The sequence below is a fragment of the Ursus americanus genome, chromosome 2, assembly GCF_024610735.1.
Source record: "Ursus americanus isolate L20-20 chromosome 2, mUrsAme1.1.p, whole genome shotgun sequence".
NCBI lineage: Eukaryota > Metazoa > Chordata > Mammalia > Carnivora > Ursidae > Ursus > Ursus americanus.
In genome coordinates, this window is record NC_142128.1 from 9,146,228 (window position 1) to 9,160,369 (window position 14,142).

The 14,142-nt window shown below is 45.9% G+C and overlaps 1 protein-coding gene across 4 annotated transcripts in view; it reads right to left on the reverse strand.

Moving 5' to 3' along the window:
- POR (cytochrome p450 oxidoreductase) overlaps positions 1-14,142 on the reverse strand; it is a 58,475-nt gene that overhangs the window by 31,331 nt on the left and 13,002 nt on the right. Inside the window, exon 1 of one of the 4 annotated variants that reach the window (XM_045786230.2) lies at positions 10,624-10,751. The exons of 2 other annotated variants lie outside the window; for them this stretch is intronic. The gene's annotated coding sequence lies outside the window, so the exon portion shown is untranslated. Of the gene's footprint in view, positions 1-4,749; positions 4,775-10,623; positions 10,752-14,142 lie in introns of those variants that run through there. One more of the 4 variants, XM_045786232.2, reaches the window with a different exon arrangement.

Here is a 14,142-nt window from a genome sequence, read left to right on the forward strand (position 1 = left end):
TCTTTAATCTGTAGGTCGTTTCTTCTTTCCACATTCAGTGCAAAGGAAGAACGCTGAACAGTGCAGAGCTCTTGGGGGCCAAACGCAATATTTGTCAGCGCAGAACCAAAACAAAACCAAAAATGAAAAGTACATGTTTAAACAGAGCAATTTCTTAACTAGAGAAGGCCCTGCCACCAGCTGGCTGGGACTCCAGGTGAACCCCTTCCAGGGAGCAGGCTTTCATGTTCTCATCTGGAAAATTGGTCACAGGAAAAAGGGCAGATCGAAAGACCAGCCAATGATATCCTGCTAATCCCAAACAGACCAGATCGTATCTAACCTTGTATTGCAAATTAGGTTTGTACGTAGAGCTTTCATTTTTATCATAAAAGAGAATATACATACAGGAAAGGACACAGATAGATAGACATATAAGAGAGAAACCATTCCTCCTGAATTTCAACAGCTGATGCCACAGGCCAAGGGCAACCCATCCCAGCGATTCTAAAAAGTCAAAGAAGGCAGAAGGTTCTCCATCTGATGGTTTACAACACTGCAAGATAAAATTATCCTCTAGGGAGTACTTGTGGCTTTGCATTTACTTAATGCAATTTCTCTCTCTCTCTCTTTTTTTTTAAGATTTTATTTGACAGAGCACAAGCAGGGGGAGCAGCACAGGGAGAGGGAGAAGTAGGCTCTCTGCTGAGCAGGGAGCCTGATGCGGGACTTGACCCCAGGACCCTGAGATCACGACCTGAGTGGAAGACAGACGCTTAACCGACTAAGCCACCCAGGCGCCCCCTGCACACAATTTCTGATCAGTAAACAAGACCAATCAAGCAACCTGGCACCGACACTGGGGTGAGCTGGTCACCTGAAGCAGCAACAAGGAGGGAGAAGCCTGAGCAAGTAATTTAGTTGGCCCCTTAGTTATGCAAGTCACCCAGTGGCAAACAGTCACTGGCACTTCATGGCATCCACCCCCAGCTGCAGTGGGAACGACATCTACTCAAGTTCACAAACCTCTGCCAAGGATTAGTGGTTTCAAGATGAGGGAAAACCCTTAAGGGAGCCAAGCCTGCTTGCGCCTGATAGCTTATCCTCCAGAGACAGGGAGATGCTCAGGGGAAGGGCCTCCCCAAGGTAGCCACTGAAGAGCAGCAATCAAGAGAACGTGGAACAGATTCCTCTCTAGCTAACGTGCCCAGAAAGTTTATCCTCCAAACTGAGATACATCCGGTGTGGCTATCTTTGGATTTATCATCTTTAGGATTCATTTGGTTTCCTGAATCTGTAGGTTTGAGGACTTTCAGTCATCATTTCTTCACATACCTTTTCAGCCCACCGTCTTTCTCCTCTCCTGGGACTATGATGACATAAATGTGTTTTGTGACTGGTCCCCCATGTCCCTGAGCCTCAGTTTACTTTTTTTTTTTCAGTCTGTCTAGTTTCTTTTTGTTGCTCTCCATTGATTGGGTAATTCTGCTATTCTATCTTTAAGTCCTCTGACTTCACCATTCTACTATGGAGCCATCCACAGAGCTTTCAATTTTCACTATGGTATTCTTCAGTTCTAAGATGTCTGTTTGGCTCTTCTTCACATCTTGTGTGATTCCAACATAGGTGCCACCTTGATGTTGGCGTTGATTGTTTTTTTTCATGCAAGTTGAGATTTTCCTAGTTTTTAGTACGTTGAGTGATTTGTGGTTGTATCCTAGATATTCTGGGAATAATGTTGTTACACTCTGAATCTTATTTACATGCTCTCCTTTATCAGAGAACCACCATGAGGGTGGGGGATGGAGGGTGCCAACTCATTGCTGTCATTCACAGGCAGCAGGTATAACACCTTGGGGAAAACTCGGGCTCTGAGGAAGGGGAAGACAAGATGGTCTGAAACAGTCAAAGAGGGGCACCCAGGGACTAACATCTAAGCTGAGTCATGAAAAATGACTAGGGTCCACCAGTCAGATAGGGAAGATAAGAGAAGTCAGGGGAAGCACATACAAAGGCCTGGAAGAGCAGAGGTGATAGAATCTGGTGTGACTCGAGTGTGGTACGATGGGATGCACTTGTATGCGTGGGTACAAGGGTGTTCAGCAAGAGATGAACCTTTTGAAATACACTGAGACCAGCGTGCAAAGGGCCCAGGAGCCCTCTACATGTCTTGGGTCTTTGGGAGCTGGGCAGCCAGGGACAACCAGGCAGGGATGTGGCATGATTAAAACTATGTCATAGGTGGGAACCTGGACAACAGTGCCTCCATCCACCATGTCAGTACAATCATGAGGCCTTGACCAAGGCAGGACATGCCAGGCCAATGTTCCACAGCAGACAATAAGTGCCCCTGGCCAATGACCTTTCCCCCTACAAAACAGGGCTTGTGAATGTGATCTGGAGACATATGACTGGCACTGTGTCTGATGCAATGATGTAAAAGAGGAAGCCAGGAAAACTATGTGTGAAAGCATGACTTGGCAAGAAGCAAGCAGGAGAGACAGCATCACTCAGCACAAATTGAGCTGACCAGCCTTCACAGGAGCAGACCACTGGAACTGCAGCTGGCATGGAGAGCCGCGTGGGCTGGTTTCTACCACCCCCTCTGGGGCTGCAGCCACCTGATACGAACTCCAAGTGGGGCGGACCCACAGCTCCTCTATACCCTCGGCAAATACTCCAGGGTTTTTTGTGGGCATACTTAGTAACACTATTAAAAGTTAGCACAGGACAATTATGGGCACAGCATACTTCACAGGAGTTCTGTGAGGTAATAGAAAAAAAATTTATATATATATATAAATATTGGTCTCTGCCCCCAGTTGCTGGGACAGAGCTCCTAAAAACACTTGTAATTTCATAAGTGATAAGAGCACTAGGAGCATCTTTTGTTCTAATGTGGCTCTGGGTGGGCTCCTGGATGGGAAATGGTCACCAGAAAGACCAAGCCACAATTAGCAGCTTGGAACTTTCAGCCCTGCCTGTCCCTGATCATGCCTACCGAGGAAGCCTCCACAAAGATCCCAACAGTACAGGGTTCAGAGAACATCCAGGTTGGTGAACGCATCCATATGCCAGTAGGGTGATGCACCCCAACCCCATAGGGACAGAAGCTTCTGCATTCAGGCCCTCTCCCAGACCTCGTCCTATGTGTTTCATCTGGTTGTTCATCTGTATCCTTTATTGTGTCCTTTAATAAACTGGTAAATGTAAGCATTTCCCTAGTTGTGTGAGCTGCTCTAGCAAGTTAACTGAACTCAAGGAAAGTGTTGTAGGAAACCCCCATTTACTGCTGATTGCTCAGAAGCACAGGTGACAACCTGGACTTGTGACTGGCTCCTGAACTGGGGGAGCAGTCCCATGGGACTGAGCCCTTGTTCTGACACCAGCTCCAGGCAGACGGTATAGGAACTGAGGTAAACTGTAGGAGACCCAGTTGGTGTCACAGAATTACCTGTTGTGGGGAACCCCCACCCCTACATCTGGGGTCAGAAGTGCTGTGTGTAGCAGTACTGTCACAGTAAATGAGACACCGGAGAAAGAACTGGGCTTTTCTAACACCAGTTCATCCTCCTGACTACCCCTTTGCCTCATTTAATTTTGAATACAAATGAGGAAAAGAGAAACCCAGGAAGCTGGAGGACTTGCCTTGGTTTACGTAAGTTCTGGGCAGAACAGTTCTGAAGTCCGCTCTGCCCCTAGAGCAGCAGCAGGAATAAGCAGCGACAAGCTGATGAGAACCCCCCTAACGGCAATCAGAACGCTGCCCGTGCAGGGCATGTTCACACAGCAAGCCTCAGCACGGACGATGACACTCCCCCATGTTTTACAGAAATGGGAATGGGATGGGCCAATGGCAGGATGGCCTCCCCAAAACACTGAGGTCTCACGAGGAGTTACAGAAGGGCTCCACACTTAGCACCAAAGACAGACTGGAACACAATCAGAAAGAGTCCCCAGAATGGATCGGCCACCAAAACATGCCACATGAGAAACAGTACCGGAACTGGAGAGGTTTACCCTAAAGACAAGCAGATTCAGAGGCAACAGGCCCACCCCTTCTTTGGGTAGTCACAAAACAGGAGGGAGAGGGCCCTGATGGCAGAAGTCAGCCCTGGTAATGGAGAACAGAGATTTACACACTGTCTGAGAAGAACTTTCTAACAAAGCCGTCTGAAGACAGAATGAGCTGCTGTTGAGGCAGGGCCCCCATCGCGGAAGCTGTGTCAACAGAAGGCTGGGTAAGTTAGCAACGGAGAGAGTGCCTGTCACCCCAGGAGCTGGCGACACAGACCAACCAAGTGCAGGCTCATTAAACTGGACTGGCTGAGGTTGGTGACAGTCCTGGGGTGGGGGTGGGGGGCAAACTCCAAGTCTCTGACCTGAGTTAATAAATACTGGTTCCTGAGTCTCTTTCACTGAACCCTTTGAAACACACACACACACACACACACACACACACACACACACACACACGAGTTCTAGTTCACGATCAACAAGAGCCATGCAAAGCAGAGGCAGACAACACAGTGATAGGGGATCCCACGGCACAGCCCAAGGACTCAGGAAAGAGGAAGAGAAACAGGGAGGCTCAGGACAGAGCTCTGAAAAAGGCAGGAAGGGGGACGTACTGACTCTCTGGATTTAAAAGAACAGTGTGTGCTTCACACAAAGCAGGGCTTTCTGTAACGAGCCTTCTCAGGGTAAGCGAGGCTCCTTGCTCCCCAGGCACACCAGCACCACGTCCGCACAGCACCTTTTTCCACCCACCTTGGTTTGCAGACACAAGATGCTGCTCCCTGATGGTCCTTTCCCCGCTCCTCTGGCGCCAAGAGGGAAGCCTGGAAATCTGTAAACCACGACGGAGAGGAAAAGGAATTCCGGACTCCACGCCCCAGGCTACAACAACCATTTGTGCCCAGAAATTCCAGCCTCTGCCTGACAGCCTCCAGCCACAGGGGCCTCGCCACCTCCTGTCCTAGCCTCTCCCTGCTCAAATGCTATATGTTAAAGGGTAAAACACACAGCTGTTTTCTCTCTCAACTTTTCCTTCATTTCTTCCATACATAAATATATCCCACATACACATATACATACTTGCATACAAAAAGCAGATAAAACATACAGTTGACCCTTGAACAACATGGGGGTTGGGGCACTGATGCCCCGCATAGTCAAAAACCCATGTATAACTTTTGATTTCCCCAAAATGTTACTACTACAAGCCTACTGTTGACTGGAAGCCCTACCAATAACAGAAATAATCAACACACTTTGTATGTTGTATGAATTCTATACTGAATCTTACAGTAAAACAAGCTACAGAAAAGAAAATGTCATTAAGAAAATCATAAGGAAGGGGCACCTGGGTGGCTCAGTCAGTTAAACATCCAACTCTTGATTTCAGCTCAGGTCATGATCTCAGGGTCATGCGACCGAGCCCTGTGTTGAGCTCTGCGCTGAGCATGCAGCCTGCTTAAGATTCTCTCTCTCCCTCTGTTCCCCTCCCCAATATCTCTCGCTCTTAAAAAAAAAAAAAAAAAGAAAGAAAAAAATCATAAGGAAGAGGGAACATATTTACAGAACCGTGTGTATATTTACTGAAAACAGTCCATGTAGAAGTGGACCTTCGTAGTTCAAACCCGAGTTGTTCAAGGGTCAGCTGTATTCCATTTTGTGAGACGTTCTTCCGTGTTGCTGGAGGGCCCTTTATAATGATATCTTCTTTGGCTGCCACTGATTTGTTGTACCATTATTTACTTAATTCCCTGTTCTTCATTCATTAAAATAGGTTTGATCACTTAAAAAACATGGGCACGAAGGAAAAAGGATGAGGAAAACACTTCCCGCTGTGCGGAAGTTCACAGTCTGGTCAAGGAAACACAGAAGACACTGTGGTCTAATGGGAGCAGTGCTGCAAAAACCAATGTTTACAGAGTGCTGTGGGGACAGAGGGGAGGAAGTACCTGCCCCAAGGGAGTGGAGGAACACACCAGGGCTCTCTGGCCTGTTCCCAATTTCCCACTTTGCTGGCCACCCACAGCATGGGGGGCCCACCAGAAGCAGGCGCTGGGCCTGGCACTTCTGGGGCGCCCCTTCGTGGCTCAGCTGACCCAGAAGTTACCATTATCTCCTTCTAGCCGCTAAGGTCGGTGCTCCAACAGGTTTACGTGGTTGGTCCAAGACCACACGGCTGGCAAGTGATGGAGCCTGAATTAAAAATGCGGGTCTGTTTTTCTGAGGTCCACCCTGACATCTGCTCTAAATAGTAAGAAAAGAATTTTGAAACAGAAAGCTTTTCTCTTTTGGAAAAAAAAAAAAATCCTCAAATTCTTAAGATTTGAATTTTTACAACTCTTGATACAAAATGTTGCTCTCAAATAGGATCAACCTCCAGCCAGACTGATGAGTTAAAAAAAAAAAAAAAAAAAGGCGGCATAAATCGTCAATACAGGGAATGAAAGCACGGAAAGCGTTAGATTCTGCCCAGATTACAAATATAACATGGGAAATTATGACCAACTTGGTGCAACATCTGATTAACTTTGATAACGTGGATAAATTTTTTAATAGATACAAACCACCAGAGCTCACCCAAGAGAAACATCCCTCTGAAAGAATTCAGATTCGTTAGTTAAAACCTTCACGAGAAGTGAGCTCCAGGAGCAGACAGCTTCACGGATACAGTCTACCAAACACCTGAGGAAGACATGACACCAGTTCCATACAAATCATTTCAGAAAATAGAACAGAAGGCTGCCCAACTTGCTTTATGAGGCCTGTATTACCCTGATACCAAAACCAGACAAAGACGATACAAAAAAGGCTATGGGCCAATATGCCTTTGGGGCAAGGGTCATGAGTGGGAGACACAAGGGAAGCTACTGGCATGCGGGACAACCTGTAGTATCTTGCTCTGGGGTGTGGCTATTCATGTGACAATTTCCCGAATTACACGGTGAAGGCCTGGGCCTTTCACTGCATGTAAGTTACACCACAACATAAGGGTGCATCGGCAACACAAGTGCGCATGTGCAACAACGGAAAAGTATGCCTGAGTTTGCACAAAACCATCTGTGAGAGGATCGTCACAGAAACAGTATCTCAGGGGGGAGATTTTAATTTTCTTCTCACTTGCTTTTTAATGTATTATTTGCTTGGTTTTCAAATAATGAGCGTGTGCTGTTTACGTCATCAGAAGAATATTTTAAGCTGTTTTCTCATGGGAAACAAATGCCCAGACCTTGGGGTCCAGTGATTCTCTTCCTGGGCTGTGTGTGCCTCTCCCTGGGACCAGGGGCACGTTTGCCGCAGCACTGCTGGGGACGACCCCAAACTGCCTGCTTAGGTTTCCAATTCCAAACAATGGAATCTTCGGCAGTGGTTAAAAAAAAAGTAGGCGGAGGGACGCCTGGGTGGTTAAGCGGCTGACTCTTGATTTCGGCTCAGGTTGTGACCTGATGGTGGGATCGAGCCCCGAGTCAGGCTCTGGTCAGCGGGGAGTCTGCTTGGGATTCTCTCTCCCTCTGTCCCTTCCCCCACATGCTCTTTCTTTCTCTCAAATGAATGAATAACTTAAAAAAAAAAAAGTAATCTTAAAATCTTAAGTAGGTGGAACTATAGTACTCTCACTGAAAGACTGCCAAAACATACTGAATTTTTAAAAAAGTTATATTCTCATTACGAGACCATTAATGAAATAAAGAGTATATATTTCTCCAGATAAGGATCCATAGCGACTTCCTCCAGGGAGTGTCTTCTTTTTCTTTAATTTATTTTTTATTTTATTTATTTGGCAGAAAGAGAGACAGTCAGCGAGAGAGGGAACACAAGCAGGGTGAGTGGGAGAGGAAGAAACAGGCTTCCCAGCAGAGCAGGGAGTATGATACGGGGCTCCATCCCAGGACTCTGGGATCACGCCCTGAGCCGAAGGCAGACGCTTAACGACTGAGCCACCCAGGCACCCCCAGGGAGTGTCGTCAATATGAGTGGGGTGGTGGGTGTCTCAAGAGCCCTTTGCTTTGTCCTTTTCTAATGTGATGGCTGGTATTCATGATATTCACGTGTTACTTCGGAAACTAAAAATAAATACACAGCAGCTGGGTTTCTTGTGTGGAAGAAGGGAGCCACAAATGCGGAGAGAGCGAGAAAAGGAAGGAAAACGTGGTGGGCACTGGAATGGGAGGTGTAAATGCACATGGACGTGTTCGGGTGAGGGGTATATTTCCTACCTAGCTCCCAGATTCTAGTTTCTAAACACCATTCATTCTCCATCAGGGGAACTAGGGCCCCTTGGAGGAATGGCGGGCTCCAGAACTTGGGCAGGAAAAGCAGTGACTGAGCCTGGATCACTTTACTGTGCCAACAAGTAAAGAAGGCATGAAGAATGACAGGCGACGTGCCAAAAGGACACAGGGTCCTGGAAGGGGTTCCCACCAGCCAAACTGGGGACCCTGTGAGCACCGAAATAAACCCCAGAGTGAGAGATTAGAATCATGAGGACAAAAGGATAGCACAGAAGTCAATACTGATATGAATATATCCAAGAATCAATAAACACCTGGATGAATAAAGAAAGTTCTTCCTTAGAGTAGAATACCAACTAATAAAATGAGAGACTTAGAAAATCACCAATTGGCAACCTCTATAGTGATTATCGTTTCAGGCAAGGATCGTGAGTGCTAAAACTCCCAAGTCAAAGTTTGATGAGAAGTTTACTAATTACCTAGGGGAAAAAAAACACTTTACAGGGACAACCGTGCTGACACCACCCTAACCAAGTGATGAAAGGTAATGGCTCCAATACTGGGACAGAGTGACACGGCCTGCCACCTGCCATGGCGTTCTAAAGGACACAATGCTATTTCTGTGATATTCTGCCAAAAATACACAATCTGTATCTTATCACTGTCTTATCAGCAGACAAATCCACCCTGGGGGACATGCTACAAAGTGATGGCCTGACTTTTTGGAAAATGTCAAGGGCAAATATTATAAAGAAATAATCAACTGCTTCGGGACACATAAGAGTGGTTACAGTTCAATGCAACCTTGGGCCAGGAAAAGAAAAAGGAAGAAAAGATTTTTCTTTTGCTATAAAAGATGTGAGTGGCAAAATATGAATAAACTCCACATTCAGAAAAATAGTGTATCGATGTGAATTTCCTGGTGGGAATTATTGTACTATGGTTCTCTAAGAAAGCATCCTTGAATTTTAGAAAGTAAACACTAAAGCACTTAGGGGTAAATGAGGGCCCTATTTGGAACTTACTCTCAAGTAGATCAGGAAAAAAAATATTAAAGAAATATATATATATATGGAGAGGAAATGATAAAGAAACATATTTCTGTAAATCTGAAACTATTTCAAACTAAAACAAGTTAAAAATATACATGATCAGCCTGGGTGGCTCAGTCGATGAAGCGTCTGACTTCAGCTCAGGTCATGGTCCCAGGGGCCTGGGATTGACCCCACATGGGGCTCCCTGCTCATCGCGGAGTCTGCTTCTCCCTTTCCCTCTCCCTCTGCTCCCTCCCTGCTTGTTCTCTCTCTCAAATAAAATGTTTAAAACAAAATACACGATCATTGAAAAAAATATGCTAAATTTAAAAACATGAAGTAAAAGAATATAACCCAAACGGGTACTAGTTGTTTTTCTTCTACCAGTCTTTTGTTGTTTTGGTTTTTTCTTTACACATTTTATTTTTTTTTAAAGATTTTATTTATTTATTTGACACAGAGACAGCCAGCGAGAGAAGGAACACAAGTAGGGGGAGTGGGAGAGGAAGAAGCAGACTCATAGCAGAGGAGCCTGATGTGGGGCTTGATTGCAGAATGCCGGGATCACGCCCTGAGCCAAAGGCAGACGCTTAACGACTGAGCCACCCAGGCGCCCCTGCACATTTTATTTTTAAGTAATCTCTACACCCCATGTGGGGTTCTTTTATATTTATATTATAAATTCGTTTTAACGAATCCAACCTTTCCTGAGGGGAAAATTAAGCTTTGGGTTCTGAGGTCGAGAACTCCCAGCATCTGTCTAATTCTGCCTTTCACCTACCAGAGGGCTTGACCAGAGATTTGCCTCCAGGTGAGTTGGAGCTGGAGGGACCAGCTCCCCTCCCTCGGCCATTGCCCCTGGGACCAACAGGAGTGTGAGTGTGAGTTCCCACACAATGTCTTTCAACTGTCCTTGATCAGCTCACCCTGACTTCCAACAGGAAAGCCTTAATTTATGGCTAGGCCCGGTCATTTTATAGCTGATGGAGGACAAGTCCCTCTAACTAAAGGGGCAGAGGGCAGGCGGGTGGACAAAGGCCCCAGAGGCTACTGTGAGGGGGACAGAAGACAATGCCTGGCGAAGAGCAGACACAGAAGAGCCCAGAAGGCCTGCAGTCACTCCAGAAGGTGCTGCAACGGCTCTTCTGCCTCACAGGTTGGGACTCTGAACTCCTGCCAAGCTCAGCACCCCTCTGGCCCAATTTTTCTACCATCCGTAGACAAGGTTAGCTCAGTCTTTGTAAACTTGCACCAGCCAGAATGGAAACCAACGGCACCTTTATCCCCCTTCACCTGTTTTCTGGCGTGAAGAATAGCCTGTATTATTTTAGCAGGAAGACAAAACAAAACAAAAACCTACCCACCTTTTACGTATTCCTCCACAATGATAGTATTATGTCAAAATTCCAGATGCCCCCATTCTAGGATCCCCTAAAGAAAGAGAGAAACTCCTTCTGCATCATCTACTGACTCTGGGATTCCTACATTTCAATCACAGCAAAGGAAATCAAGGTTACTTTCCAAAAGTACTATTTGAGCTTCTACCAAAATCATGACTTCTCTAGCTAGAGAAGAGACCGTAACTTTGAGGGGAGCAAAACAGCCCCAGCCTTTGCTCTCATTTCTCTCTAGTCCACTGGATTATAGAACAGTATTAGTAGCAAAACAGACAGAGGGTCATAATGAAAAGGATGTGGGACTTGGTGGGAGTTCAGAGAACCGAATTTGGGTACTGGCTTTCCCACCATCTTACTAAATCATTTCCCCTCACAGAGGCTTAGCCAACAAGATGGGCTAGTAGACCCTGTCTGGCTTTTCGCACAAATGATGCTTGTGGAAACATTCTGTGAAGTATCACGGAAACACTGATGGTTGAGGACACTGAAGACAAAGGTCACGTAAAACTGCCTTGAGGTGAAACACCCCCTCATACTAAAGAGCGGCTCTTCCACATCCATCAAGCGTGCTATGGGCCCAGCACCGGGCCGGCTGGACAAGCAAAGACAGACTCAGGGAATGTTCTCTGCCCCTTCCTCTGAAGAGAAGACAAGTGGCAGTTACGTGCTTGCCAGAATGAACGGTACAGATGGCCAATGCCACTTCACAGCTAGGTGAGGCTGGTGTGAGTCCAAGCGGCTAGGGAGGGCTTCTTGACGGAGGGAGGCACAAAATGGCAGGTCATAGAAAAGTTGGGGCGGGGGGGAGAGCATCCAGAAGGGCCTGAAGGGAAAGTGGGCTCACAGCTTTAGGGGGAAAAAAGCCAGCTCAAAATTGCTCTGCCACTTAATAGTTCTAGCACTTTAGGCAAATCTCAACTTCCCTTGACCTCTTTCCTATCTAAAGACTCTAACCGGGCTATGGGAGAGTAACATGGGGAAACTGCAAACACTCGAAGAACGTTGGGTTACCGTCCCTCCCATTCCTATTCTTTGGGGGCAGATCAGAGTGAAAATCAGCATCGTCACCGAGCACCCACATTTTGGTTTCTGAAGACTATTCCCCAATAAAAAGAACCAGGGCTTCTTAAAGACGAGCTGGTTCCAGGGCTGGTGCATGGGAAACAAAAGATGAGCCTGGAACATCTCATAGTGCCATAAATTAAGGAAAAGTTCAAGGAAATATGGCGCTTAAGCCAGGAGACATCCCAAAGGAGGTCCTGATGGCTAAAGCTAGAACAATTTAAGCACCCAAATAATTAATGTTCTTGGATTGGGGGGCGGGTATAATTCATCTCCAAGGTTATTTTTTTGTATTGCGGCAAAATACACATAACCTAAAATCTGCCATCCTCAAGAGTGCTGTACGGTACACAGAACTGAGTGCATTCAAAATGATGTACATCCATTCCCACCATCTAGTTACGGAAGTTCTTCATCACCCCAAAGGAAACACAGTACCCAGGAAGCCATCAATCCCTGCTGCCCAGCCCCCGGCAACCTCTAATCTACTGTCTGTGTTAATTTGCTTATTACAAACATTTCACATGAATGGAATCCTACTATCAGCAGGTGCTTTGTGACAAGCTTCTTTCACTGAGCCTCATGTGTTCAAGGTTCACCATGTTGGAGCAGGTGTCAGCCTTTCATTCCTGTTTATGGCTGAATACTATTCCGAGGTACGGCTCTACTACACTTTCCTTATTCATTCACTGGACGATGGAATTTGGCTTGTTTTCACTGTTTGATTATCACAAATAACACTGCTACATTCATGTACAAGCGCTGGTCTGAGCGCCTGTTCTCAGTTCTCTGGGTATACAACTGGACGCAGAATTGCTGGGTCATGCGGTCATGCTATGGTTAACACACGAAGCAACTGCCACGCCGCTCTCCCCAGCGGATGCACCACTTTCCATTCCCACCAGCAACATACGGGGGTTCCAATTTCTCCATGTTCCCACCAACATCAGTTATTTTCTGCTTTACTTTTTGTTTTAAATAGCCATGCTGGTGGGTGTGAAGTGGTATCTCACCGTGGTTTAGATTTGCCTTTCCCTAACCACGAATGATGTTGAGAATCTTTTCGTGTGCTTGTGGCCATTTGCATATCTTCTCTGGAAAAATATCTATTCGGGTCCTTTGCTCATTTTTCAATTGGGTTGTTTTCTTGTTGTTGTTACGAGTGTTCTTTACATATGCTAGATACTTGACTTTTATCAGATATAAGACTTGCAAATACTTCTCCCCATTATGTGAGTTGTCTTTCCACTTTCTTGATAGGGTCCTTTGATGCATCAAAGTTCTTAATTTTTATGAAGTCCATGTGTTAGCTCGGGCTGCTGTAACAAATATCTGAGACTAGGCAGCTTAAACAAGAGGCATTTGTTTCTCACAGTTCTGGAGGCTGGGGAATCCAGATCAAGGCACCAGTACATCCAGGGTCTGGTGAGAGCCTGCTGCCTGGCTTGTAGATTGCTGCTTTCTCATATTCGCACAGGACAGAAAGCAGGAAGAGAAAGGAAACCCTCCTGTCACTATTTTTTTTTAAATTTATTTATTTTTAGGGGAAGTGGGGGGGAGGGGCAGACGGAGAGAGAGGATCCTCAAGCAGACTCCCCACTGAGTGGGAGCCTGATGTGGGGCTCAACCCCAGCACCCTGAGATCATGACCTGAGCCAAAATCAAGAGTTGGCTGCTTAACTGACTGAGCCATCCAGGTGCCCCACTCTCCTGTCACTTCTTACAAGGGCACTAATCCCATTCATGAGGGCTCTACTCCTATAACCTAATTACCTCCCCAAAGCTCCACCTAATACCATCACATTAGGGGTTAGGATTTCAACATATGGATATTAGGGGCACAAAAACATTCAGTTCAAAACAGTCCAATTTATCTGCTTTTTCTTTTGTTGCTATGATTCTTGTGTCATATCTGAGAAACCACTGCCAAGTCCAAGGTCGTTAAGAGTCACCTCTACGTTTTCTCCTGAGAGTTTTATAGTTTTATCTCTGACATTTGTTCAGGTCTTTGATCCACCTTGAGTTGATTTTTGTATATGCTGTAAAGTAAGGTAAGCGGTCCCGCCTCATTCTCGTTGCATTCTTCATCGTGTTGTCCCAGTGCCACTTGTTGAAAAGACTATTGCCTTTTATCGAACGGCCTTGGTACTCTTGTCAAAAATCACTTAACCATATATGCATGAATTAGGTTCTGATTTCAATTCTGTTCCATTGACCTATGGGTCTATCCTTATAATAGCACCACGCTGCCTTAAGTACTGTAGCTTTCTGGGGGGTTTTGAAATCAGGAAGTACGAGTCTTCCCGTTTTGTTCTTCATCCTCAAGACTGGCTATTTGCAGTTCCTCGCAATTCCCTAGGAATTTTAGTATCAGCTTCTCCATTTCTGCATAAAAAGCCACAGGGATTTTGATAGAGATCGCAC